The sequence below is a fragment of the Erpetoichthys calabaricus genome, chromosome 9, assembly GCF_900747795.2.
Source record: "Erpetoichthys calabaricus chromosome 9, fErpCal1.3, whole genome shotgun sequence".
NCBI lineage: Eukaryota > Metazoa > Chordata > Cladistia > Polypteriformes > Polypteridae > Erpetoichthys > Erpetoichthys calabaricus.
Window position 1 is genome coordinate 102,108,450 of NC_041402.2, and position 13,413 is coordinate 102,121,862.

Genomic DNA, 13,413 nt, shown 5'->3' on the forward strand with positions numbered 1-13,413 from the left:
TTGATCTCTAAAAAATAAATAGAACATTCAGCAGTCAGGAAAATCTTGTTAGCTAATAATTAAGCTATCCCATTATCTCATCCATGTACTGTCATTTATTGGGTTTAATTTGTTTGTATTTTATGTTTTATTTCATTTTTTAATTATTATTTCTCATGTGTTTATTTTTGATAAGAGTGTACCTTCTCTTTCAATGTAGTTATGGTACATTATTACATGTTCTTTGTGGGTGGTGCCCTAAGAGACAGGGTCATCCTGACATCACCACTCCTGGACCCTGCCTCTGGCCATATAAGTAAGTTGAGAAGGCCTAGGAGTGGATGTTTTCTGACATTTTGTTGTTTTGTATTAAGGGTTCTGATTTTTGTTTAATGTTTTTGGACTTGTTTAGCAAAGATTACTCTGTAGGCATTTCCTTTGTGCTTCTTTTTTGCTCTTTTGAGCTTTTCTTTTGATATTTTTCATGAAGATTCTTCATTTGCCCTGTTAATACGAGCCAAGGGTTGATGGTTATCCTTGCTCTTGTGGGGCTTTTGGTTATATTTTTAAGTGATAGTGACATGAAGCCATTCTGGCAAAGAGTTCAAGAAAGGGTTAATTTCTTAATGTTTCATATAAATACTATGCCATCAATTGGCCTCATGTGGAACAGTCAAAAATGCTATAAGCCTCAGTGATTTGCCATCTGTCACTAGGCTTTTATTTTTAAGTTTAAGCATTATCAGAATTCTAAATAAATTATTTTTTTGTATGTTTGGTCTTTATTGTGCAGCATATTCTAATGATACTGACAGGTTGCATCAATCAGGGCTCAGTCACTCATAGTATGAGCTGGCATTCCATCAAAAGTGGCAGGGGCTCCCATAAAAATGGAAAGCCTGCAATGTCACAAACAGAATAATATCTAGTGTGGCCATGTAAAGAGTAAAGGATCTATTCTGGAATTCAATGTAAGTGCTATATTGATGTTAGAAGCAAGACGAAAATAAGACCTACAGTCTGACAAAGAAAAGCCGTGAGTGCTGCAAAGACCTAAAACAAACCTGCTTGAGTCTTTTGAGCAGTTGCTAGACAGTCCTGAGGCTGAGATTCAGTATCTGTAATGCCATTTGCAGCAGAAGTATAAGGGAGGAAACATATACGAGAGACTGCTACCTCAGGAACTCCACCAAGACTTGTCCATCTGCTATTGTCCATTTGCCTGAGTGTGTGAATGCTGGCGGAGCTTCCGGCTCATGGATCTGGGGAAAAAGAGTAGTAAATCAAGTTACCACTGAACCCAGGTGAGCTGTATGAAGAATGGCTGGTGTTAAAGCTCTGAAGATAAAGGAGAAAGCAGATTACAAAGTTGGAATGGGGCAGCCAGGGAGTCAGAGTCTTAAAGCTGAGACCCGGACGTAGAATGTTGTTTGCAGCATCATTTTAGGGCAAAAAAACAACCAAAAGGTCAGTACTACTGGAGACAGCGACTTGGAAGGGAGGGCTATGGAACGGTGCTGGCAGGCTGCATCAGCCAGTGATGAGCCACCCATTGTATGATCTGGAATTCCATCACCAATGGAAGGGGTGCTTAGAAAAATGGCAAACCTGCAATGTCACAAACAGAATTCCATATATTGTGGCAACAGCAAGCAGTACTTTTAAGGATAGTGAGCCACCTAAAAGAGTCATGTAAAATTACAAAAAAGAGTCCACTCCTGCACTCATTGCTATAATATTCAGTATTTACATTAACAATATTACTGTAAACACAATCACTGTTACAATAATGTATCAAATGCATACAAATGTTTTTTGGTTAATGTTTTTTTTTTTAATTACACTGCACAACAATTTTTTTGAAAGGTCTTGCTTCAAGAAAAGTTTATGCTGATTGTGAAAGGTACCTACTGGGTATGCACAAATATAGTTTTGGTTTTACTGCATCACGTAGGAACTCTGAGAAATAGACATTTATATGTTTACTGACAATAATGTATTTAGTCACGTTTATGTTTCGCATAAGCTATTAAATCCAACAGAATTAAAAGTGTTTTGCTCCTGATTTTCTTTTGTATTCAATATCTGGTGCATCACGTTGCAGTGTAAAACAGTAGTCAGCAAGCATTGACGGATTCCAGTTGCCCTGCTATCGTTTCTCCATCGTAGCAATGTCTTGGTGAAACTTTCACCGTGTTCGTCACTGACAGCACCGAGATTTGTGGGGAAGAAGTCCAAGTGTGAGTGGAGGAAATGAATCTTGAGTGACATGTTGCACTTCATTGTCTTGTATGCTTTGAGAAGTTTGCCTACCAGCTGAATGTAGTTTAATGCTCTGTAATTGCCCAGAAAATTGTCAACAACATCTTTGAAGGCTTTCCAGGCAATTTTTTCCGACCCAGCTAACATCTTCAAACATCTTGTCACTCATAACATGGCTGATCTGGGGGCCAACAAAAATGCCCTCTTTGGTCTTGGCATCAGTTATTCTTGGGAACATCTGTCTTAAATAACGAAAACCTTTGCCTTCCTTGTCCAGTGCTTTCACAAAATTCTTCATGAGTCCCAGTTTTATGTGAAGAGGAGGCAAAAATATCTTTGGCGGGTCGACAAGCGATTCATGTGCCACATTTTTCTTTGCTGGAACTAACTTTTTACGGAGTGGCCAGTTCTGTCGAGAATAGTACGACTCTTTGGCACGGCTGTCCAATTCACAGATGAAGCAACAGTACTTTGTATAGTTGAGCTGCAGTCCTAGTAACAGAGCAACAACTTTAAGATCTCCAGATATTCCAGTTGTACCTACTATACTGGACGTGCTTCAGCAATAGTTCCATATTCTCATATGTTTGTTTCATGTGTGCTGCATAGCCAACAGGTGCTGAAGGATAAACGTTGTCATTGTGTAGCAGAACAGCTTTCAGGCTTAACATTGATGAATCAATGAAGAGACAGCACTCTTCCGGGTTGTGATCACAGCCCAAGACCGAGAACAATCCTTCAATGTGACAACAGAAACAAAGAAAGTCGACTTGTGCAAAAAATGTGTTTATATCATGATGTCGGCCTCAAAACACAGAAATTTTTGTACCTGGTGACAGCAAACACCATTCCTGCAGTCTAGAACCCAGCAGCTCGGCTTTTTCTTTTGACAGACCCAAATCTCTGACCAAATTGTTCAATTCGGACTGTGTTATCAGATGTGGGTCGCCTGATGAGCACGGTTCAAAATCCGGGTCAATGTCACTGTCAGTACCCTGCATTGCAGTTTCTTCATCTGGTTCATCTAAGGTCCAATCCTCTGGTGGTTTCGGAATTGGAAGACTGTTGTCATGTAACATGGGTCTCATTGCTAAAGGCAGATTAGGATATTCAATTGACTTCTTGTTTTTGACAGAGAAACCAGACACATTAGTCAAACAGAAGTAACAGTCTGTCAAGTGGTCTTTCTGTTCTCACCATACCATCGGAACAGCAAACAGCATCGTCTTTCGAGGGCCTCTGAGCCAGGCACTTAGACTGACAGCACATGTCACACGGCAAATGTGAGGTGCCCATTCCTTCTCTTGGTAACCAATTTTGCAGCCAAAATACAGATGATAAGCTTTCTTCACAAGAGCAGTCATACAACGTCTCTGAGGCGCAAGTATATATTCGCCACAGGTATAGCAGAATGTATCGCAGCTGTTACAACACTGATGAGACATATCGCCCGACACCAAAATGTCTATAGCACAAGCTTACTTACTGTTATATTGCTACAGATACTATAATATCCTGATACTATACATACACACTGACTATCTATATTAACCAAATGAGCAGGATCTGTGTATGCAAGCCACCTTTATAGCATGCTGAGACATGCCCAGGCTGCACAAACCATTGTTGATAAGTCACTTACGGGATCGAAAATGTTTGGATACAAATATAAGAAAAAATCATGACAAAACTGAAGATTTCTGTGAAATGGTATGTGATGGGTATTCATGATCAGCACCCACAAATCTATAAGAAACACTCAACAGTGTTCAAGAAGCAAAAACTTTGTTGTGCAGTGTTATCATTTAAGCTGGAGGGTCATTTTGTCTATACTTACAATGAAATGCGAAAATGCATTAACTAAGCTGAATTCAGTGTGTTTAGTAACACATGTATGAGGAGCATCATGAAAAACAGAAAAACAAAAAATTTTAAAGAAAGACTATTTGTTTTTGTTTAGAAATAACAATTCTTCACCTGCATTAGGACTGAGGCTTTTTTTTTTTACTATTATTATTTCCCCTACCTCTGTGGATGACTTTTCATAGGGCATAAATCAGCCTGTGGTACATAAATATCATTGTCAGTTTGTAAAGCTGTGAGTAAATTATTTTGTGTTTTTTCCCAGTATTGAAGAGAGTACTCCAGCCGTTCAATGTTACAGCAGATTACATATTATAACATAATAATAGTAATAAGCATTATTATGTTTATTTCCCAACATGACATGTTGCACCTCTTCTCTTTTCCCTATTCTCATAAAAGAAATGGTAATGCCGTATCACGGATGACGTGTTATTGTTGTACCCCAATTTCTCTGAGCACAATAAAGATTTTGCATGAAGAAAAAAAACAAGACGATCAAACACAATGCAAACTTCTTCATAGATTACATTTCTCACACATAAAGCAATTGTAATAATGTTACCCTAGTGGCTGAAATAAAATGGACGTGGTGGATCCATCCATCATTTCAAAAGTTATGCAGAAAAATCACAAAATTACCTTGATAGATAGATAGATAGATAGATAGATAGATAGATAGATAGATAGATAGATAGATAGATAGATAGATAGATACTTTATTAATCCCAAGGGGAAATTCACATACTCCAGCAGCACCTTACTGATACAAAAAACAATATTAAATTAAAGATTGATAATAATGCAGGTAAAAAAACAGACAATATCTTTGTATAATGTTAATGTTTACCCCCCCGGGTGGAATTGAAGAGTCGCATAGTTTGGGGGAGGAACGATATTCTCAGTCTATCAATGGAGCAAGACAGTGACAGCAGTCTGTCGCTGAAGCTGCTCTTCTGTCTGGAGATAACACTGTTTAGTGGATGCAGTGGATTCTCCATAATTGATAGGAGCCTGCTGAGCGCTCGTCGCTCTGCCACAGATGTCAAACTGTCCAGCTCCATGCCAACAATAGAGCCTGCCTTCCTCACCAGTTTGTCCAGGCGTGAGGCATCTTTCTTCTTAATGCTGCCTCCCCAGCACACCACAGCATAGAAGAGGGCGCTCGCCACAACCGTCTGATAGAACATCTGCAGCATCTTATTGCAGATGTTGAAGGACGCCAGCCTTCTAAGGAATTATAACCGGCTCTGTCCTTTCTTACACAGAGCATCAGTATTGGCAGTCCAGTCTAATTTATCATCGAGCTGCACTCCCAGGTATTTATAGGTTTGCGCCATCTGCACACAGTCACTTCTGATGATCATGGGGTCCATGAGGGGTCTGGGCCTCCTAAAATCCACCACCAGCTCCTTGGTTTTGCTGGTGTTCAGGTGTAGGTGTTTGAGTCGCACTATTTAACAAACTCATTGATTAGGTCCCTATACTCCTCCTCCTGCCCACTCCTGATGCAGCCCACGATAGCAGTGTCATCAGCGAACTTTTGCACATGACAGGACTCCGAGTTGTATTGGAAGTCCAATGTATATAGGCTGAACAGGACCGGAGAAAGTACAGTCCCTTGTGGCGCTCCTGTGTTGCTGACCACAATGTCAGACGTGCAGTTCCCAAGACGCACATACTGAGGTCTGTCTTTAAGATAGTCCACGATCCATGCCACTAGGTATAAATCTACTCCCATCACTGTCAGCTTGTCCCTAAGGAGCAGAGGTTGGATTGTGCTGAAGGCGCTAGAGAAGTCTAGAAACATAATTCTTACAGCACCACTGCCTCTGTCCAAGTGGGAGAGGGATCGATGTAGCATATAGATGATGGCATCCTCCTCTCCCACCTTCTCCTGATATGCAAACTGCAGAGGGTAGAGGGAGTGTTGAACCTGTGGTCTCAAGTGGTGAAGCAGCAGCCTCTCCATGGTCTTCATCACATGTGATGTCAGAGCAACAGGCCGGAAGTCATTCAGCTCACTAGGACGTGATACCTTTGGGACTGGGGTGATGCAAGATGTTTTCCAAAGCCTCGGGACTCTCCCCTGTTCCAGGCTCTGGTTGAAGATGCGCTGTAGAGGACCCCCCAGCTCCGATGCACAGACCTTCAGCAGTCGTGGCGATACTCCATCTGGACCCGCTGCTTTGCTGGCACGAAGTCTCCTCAGCTCTCTGCTCACTTGCGCCGTTGTAATTATGGGTGGGGATGTCTCTCCTATGCTGGTATCAGCAGAAGGATTTGTGGAGGGTGCAGTACTCCGAGGTGAGAGTGAGAGTGGGTTAGGGTGGTCAAACCTGTTAAAGAAGTTGTTCATTTGGTTTGCTCTCTTCACGTCTCTCTCGATGGTGGTACCCCGCTTCGAGCTGCAGCCAGTGATGATCTTCATCCCATCCCACACTTCCTTCATGCTATTATTCTGCAACTTCTGCTCCAGCTTTCTCCTGTACTGCTCCTTCGCCGCCCTGAGCTGGACTCGGAGTTCCTTCTGCACGCGCTTGAGCTCATGCTGATCACCGCCTTTGAAAGCCCTTTTCTTCTGGTTCAAAAGGCCCTTGATGTCACTTGTAATCCATGGCTTGTTAGCATAGCAGCGTACAGTTCTTACTGGAACAACAATGTCCATACAGAAGTTGATGTAGTCAGTAGTGCAGTCAACAACTTCTTCAATGTTCTCACTATGTGATCCCTGCAGGATATCCCAGTCTGTAGTTCCAAAACATTCTCTCAGAGCCTGCTCTGCCTCAGGGGTTCACTTCCTGAATGATCGTGTGGTTGCAGGTAGGACCCTCACTTTTGGTTTGTAGTGAGGCTGAAGCAGAACCAGGTTATGATCTGCTTTCCCAAGCGCAGGCAGCGGGGTGGCACTGTATGCGACTTTAACGTTTCCATACAGTTAATCAATAGTTTTATTTCCCCGGGTGATACAATCCACATACTGGGAGAAGGCAGGTAATGTTTTGTTCAGCGTCACATGGTTAAAGTCTCCAGCGATTAGCACAAGCGCCTCAGGGTGCTGCGTTTGTAACTTAGCAACAGCAGAATGGATGATGTCACTCGCTGTCTCCACATCTGCCCGAGGAGGGATGTACACGATGACAACAATGACATGTCCAAACTCTCTGGGCAAGTAATAGGGACGCAAACTTATGGCCAACAGTTCGATGTCCTTGCAGCAAGTGGAGACTTTGACGTTAACATGTCCAGAGTTACACCACCGTGTATTAACATAGAGAGCGAGTCCTCCTCCTTTGTGTTTCCCACAGGTACTTGCACCTCTGTCCGCTCTAACTGTGCTAAACCCAGGTAGCTCCACGTTAGCATCTGGGATGGTGGTAGTTAGCCACGTTTCGCAAAAGCACAACAAACTGCATTCTTTGTAGATTCTGACATTTTTCACCAGCGCAGCCAGTTCGTTGATCTTATTTGAGATTGAGTTCACATTTCCCAGAATCACAGAAGGCACCAAAGGCTTAAAACGCCACTTTCTTGTAAGCCGCTTCATTTTTAGCTTAGTGCCGGCTCTGCTGCCACGATACCGCCTTCTTCTTACCTCGTCGGGTAAATAGGGAACCACACCGGCACTGGCACTTGTTCTCAGCGATCGAAGTTGAGTACTTGAATAGATGAGTCTCGGCGTGTAAAAATCCATGCCCACGTTGTAAAAGTAAGTGTGTCCAGGGAACGAATCCACATAAAGTAAAGTGATAGGAGTGATCAATAAATAAAAATAAAAAAATAAAAGTAGAAAAGTACACATACACATACAGTCATACACGGAGCTGCTGAAAAGGCTGCCACTCTCGGCGGTGCCGGAACTAGAACTATTATTTATATACCAAATCTTTGCCATCTCTCCCAGCATCTTATATATACTGATATCTTTTTCTGTGATTCAACAAACAGGACAAACCTGTCACATGATGCAGATGGGCTGTGAGGCTTCACATATCATTGATTATACTGATGGTCCGAAATGATACAACTGCCGATACAGGCTTAATGGAGAACTTCCAGGATTACTCAAGCACATTAGTAATATAACATCACTAACATTTTGAGACATTTAAGTTTATGTTGGAGGCTTTAATTTATTTTGCATCTGCAAAGCCTGAGGCAGGCCAGTGTTGATGTAATAATGCCCACTGAGGTGAGGCCTTTTCCAGGCAGGCAAAGGAAAAGGAAACCTTTTATGAAACGTTTGAAGGCCTTCACATCCTTTCTACCTGAATAAATCTCTAATCATTACATATACTTTTTAAAAGATGCCAAAAGTTCTGCTTCATCTACATGTATTGGGAATTTGTTTCAGATTCCTTAATTCTTTTTTGTGAAGAAATGTTTTTTCTTGCATCTTGTTTCTTTTGATTTCTCCTGATGGTCTTGATTAAGTGAAAGAATTCTGCTGGATCAGCTTTATTGATGGCACTGAGAATTTTGAAGATTAGGTTTCCATGGGGCCTTCCCTGTTCAGAACTGGAGAGCGTCTCCAGAGAGAGTCCAGGGATGCAATGTTTCTTTTGCCTGCATGTTGTATTTTGCAGTTTTATATACTGTACAGTATTGCATTGCAAGATGCTGTAGGACAGTCTGAATTGTTCAGCTGCGTTTTCAGTATTTGTAGTCCCTCCAGTGCTGGAGTCATTTGCAAATATACACGTACATCTGCAATATCTGCAAATATTACTCAATATATCTGAATATTTATAATTTAAGTATTCTAGAAAAAAGTAATGGGGAAAACATGTGAACATATACTGTATCCCTAAATCCTTCTCATAACAGCATTCTTGTAGGTTGGCATCTCACATATCATATTCATAATCAGTGGTTTTCTTTTTTTGCATGCAAGAATCACTCTGCATAAGTTTACATTAAACTGTATTCTCCAAGTGTATACCTTTTGTTAAAGATTGTCCTTTCCCTAAGATTTCCTTGATAATGCCCTTTGGCTATTTATTGACTTATTTATGCCATCTCCCTCTATGCTAATAATATAAATTAGAATCAGTAACAGTTGAATCACAGACCTACAAGAGACTTCATTTCAGGTGTACCATTCTTCTTTTATCTGTAGGTCATTCACCAACTTGTAATACGGCTGTATTATTGATGGTTTATACCTTTAGGGATATGGGAGCTGTATGAAAAGTGTTTTGAGAAAATTTGTTAAGTTTTGCTGTCCTGAACTACTGGAATTGGCCTTGAAGGCCTAAAACATATCTTTGAAATATTTTTTCCCCTTAAAAACCATGCTGGATATTTTTAAGAATATTACTTTCATGTATTTGTATTATCAATATTCATTTTACAATGGAGAGCTAAGTGAAGTCAACTACCTTATAATCACTACAATTGATTGTGTCCTGTAATATATTGAAGATAAAATAGTTGCTTTTCAATTATGAAGTACTTGTTTGATCTGAAGTTATTTCTGGAATTTGCAAAGATAATCTTTCCTCATTTTTAGGACCACTTGTAAACTGAGTGGTACAGTGGCTAAAGCTGCTGTCTCTCAGATTCAGTATTCTAGGTTTGAATCCCATGTCTGACTTTTTTAATACTGTGCTAATTTTTATTTCTGCTTGAATGAAAAATAAAAAAAGAAAATTCATTTTTTGTTTTACAATTATTTTATGTTGCATATTTCCAAAAGTGAAAATTGTCTTTTCTTTTTTCCTTCTTACATGAGTTGTACTGGAAGAAATTTGTACAATTCTTCTAAACTTACATTACAATTATTATTTTTAGTTTCTCTCAAAACCTTGTAATGGTTTATATCACATGTTGCAGTTTGTTGGATATCTTATTTTTAAATGTTTTATAGTTTGCCTTGCCTTTCACAGATTATGTATATTTTTGGATAAAATATATATAATATTTGATGTACATTTATGAAGTCTTTTCAAAATGAATCACATTTTTGTGCTTGTTTCTCAGAGAATTAATGTTATTCGTAACTCTTACTCTATCTGTGTTGTTGGAAAAGGAAAGATTCATGTAGATGCCACCCTGTGTCAATCTGCTTTGATGCCTTTGAGTGTCCATTTATTTTCAACTGTTTTTCCTCTAACAAGGACTTCCCTGTAACCTTTGACCAGGCTGTGTCCCTAATGCCTAGGTTAACCGATTTAGAGGACAGAAACTGAAGACATTATATTTGCATTGTGGGGGTTAGGGAAAATGCACTGATAGATAATCTTTTTCAGGTCCTAAGAATACCTATGCCTTGTTAGAATTATTCACCTTGTTGTAATTATTCACCTGTTTAATGTTTCTTCAGTGGTTTAAAGATGCCATATTGTAAGTATAATTTCCTTCTGGAACATTGTCAAGTCCAAGATTCCTGATGACAATGTTTCTTACTTATGCCAACTGCTGAACAATTCTACAAAAAAAATTGGAAAAGTTCCAGTTTATCCATTTAGGGCCATTTTGAAACATTAACAGCTCAAACTAGGACAGTGATGTCTCTGGTAATACAAAGAGCCTGTGAGATGGGGCAGTAACCTTTTCTTCTGTTTCCTATTCAACCTAAGCTTTCTCATTCCTCAGGGAATGCAATCAGTGCTGACCCAAAGCTAATTCTTGAAACTATTTATAATTTCCAGGCAACAGGAGATTTTCCTTTGTAATAGCCATTTCTAATTTCTTCTGCCCACTTTACACTTTGGCCTCTCAGTAGCCTTCAGTGAATTCCTTTGTGTTCTTGTCGTTTTATATTTTAGTCTATGATAGTTTGCTTAGGTTTCTTTTTCTGTTCTTCTTTAGTCCCTTGTTATTGCAAGCAATTACATTATCCCATTTTGCACCCCTTTTATGGTGTTTTAATTTGTATATGGTAGTTTAAAATGTTTTTGATTCTTTTATCCATTCCGATTTTTTTCTTGTATCTTCATTCTTCCTGATTTTCTTTTATGATAAGGCTTCCTCTTTATGTTTCTTTAATCCGAGTATATCTTTGATGTGACTTCATGATCAGGAGGCTTCTATTAGGGATGCTGCCCAGTGGTTTTCATGCTCCTGTACTGATGGATCTGCAGTCGGTGGGGTTAAAGTTTATCAATGTGGTTGCTAAAATCACTCCCACCCATTCTGTATTTGTAAAGAAACAAGGCAGGGCTGCTCTCTGTCCTCTTTGCTTTTTAATAGATCTGTTGAGCATTTTATAATTTCCCTACAGAAGCTGTTCCTAATCACCCTGTAAGAATTCACAATAGTCAGAATTAAATTTTCTTATTTTCTGATCATATATTGCTTTTCTCGATTACTGCTTTATATCCTTCATGTTCTTAGTTTGTTCAGTTTCTGTGATGAACTGTCTATAAACTGATGTAAATCTGCCCTTATGCCCCAACAGGCTGCCTCTGGGAAGGACATTAGAAAAGAAATCTCCTTTAGACATTTAGATATCTCTATCCTTATACAAAATATTGAAATCTCGAATTACTATTGTGTTCTCAGGAGTATAAAATATTTACTCAACTCTTAGTCTACTTTGCCATTATTCTTCCACTATATTGCTGATATCATTAAAATGAAAATCACTCTCTAGAATTTTAATCAATAAATGATAATTTTTACAATTTAATACAAGTATATACTTGAAAAAAGTTGTAACAATGGATTATTAAAAGCATAAGGAAAAGGACTGAGGGTAACAAAAAGGTTAACTAAATGTGGCTTAAAGCTTGAGCATATGAGGGTTGCCTCATCTTAGAGGAACCATTAAAGTAATTAGTAAGATTAAAATGAAGTAAATGATTATTTAACACTACCTTAAAATGCCCAAATACCCCTATTATGAAGCGGTGATAAGATCAATGGGAAACCCAATAGAATACCCCATTAATGAAGTGATGTTTAGAATAATAGAAGAATCAACATGTTGTCATGCACGACCGCTTGGGGAACAGCTGATCGACCCGGTTTGCTGCGTAAAACGCTCCGCGGGGAGACAACAGCAGTGTACTAATCTTTCTTTCTTTACTTCCTTAGAAAGGCAGAGACGGTGCAACCGTAAAGAGTGCCCGGACGGCTCTAGAAAGCACACACTTCCGGGTTCATTCCTTCCCTCTGCTGACCCATGATGACGTTATGCTCCCAGAATCCACCACGACTCTTCCCAGCATCTCTCACGTCCTGTCCGCCAGCATAAAATGTCCGTCCTCCTTCCCTTCAATGTCTTTTTGAGTTTATGAAAATGAAACTGACAATTTACTTTACAGTATATGGGGCTAAAAACCCCAAAACTTTATCGTTGTTTGTGTCCTTATTCCACAGTTGCGTAGTCAGCAGGATACAAACAGTCCGGAAAGATGACAGAAGGACAGGACTTGAATGCGGTCCTCAACACCCTGGTCGCGGAGCTCCAGGCCGTCACGCTCGAGCAAGCGCCATCCAAGACGGAGCTTGTGGATACGAGGAGGCGGCTGGCAGCGGCAAAAGAGTTAAGCCCGGACGGAGTCTGCGAGCCCTCCACCCCCTCCGATGCTAGAGTCATATCTCTCCATTTTCGAGCGAACAGCCACCCGAAATCAGTGGCCGCGGGCGGAGTGGGCGTCCATCTTGGCACCTTACCTAAAAGGGCCTGCACAGTGAGCTTATCACGACCTTCCCGAGGAGGAAGCCACCCAGTAAGACCTCCTGAAGGCCGAAGTCTACCAGCACTACGGAGTGACCTCAGGCCAGCAGGCACGCGTCTGGCGACACTCGTGCTTTGACCCCACACTCCCGGCTAGGCCCAGGCCTTTGAGTACTGGGGTAAGCTAGGGCGCTGGCTACGGCCAGATAAACACCAGGCTCACCAGGTGGTAGAGCAAGTGGCTTGTGAGGGTCTCATATATGCGATGCCAGATTATCTTTCCCAACAGGTCCGGAGGCACCCGTTTAAAGATATGAATGGTCTTCTGGAGGTATTAGAGAGACAACTGGTGGTGACCGAAGTCGGGGGGTCTGATGGTTCCAGTTGTGGGTCCCGGCAGGGACGGGCCGCAGTCTCTGAGCCCACTCGCCGCCCCACAGAGGCTCTGGCCAAGCCAAAAGAACGGAAACTCGCGCTACCGAGCTGTTTCAAGTGTGGGGAGCCGGGACACATGCTGCCAGCTTGCCCTCTAAACCATGGACTGCAGCTGGACCCGAGAGGAAAGGTACTGTGCACTGTCTAATCCCCTTGTGGTCACAAATACATCAGAATGGATGGTAGGAACTGGGACCAGCTTTTACCACTAGTGCTTTTCGCTTATAGGGAAATGCCGCAGGCCTCCA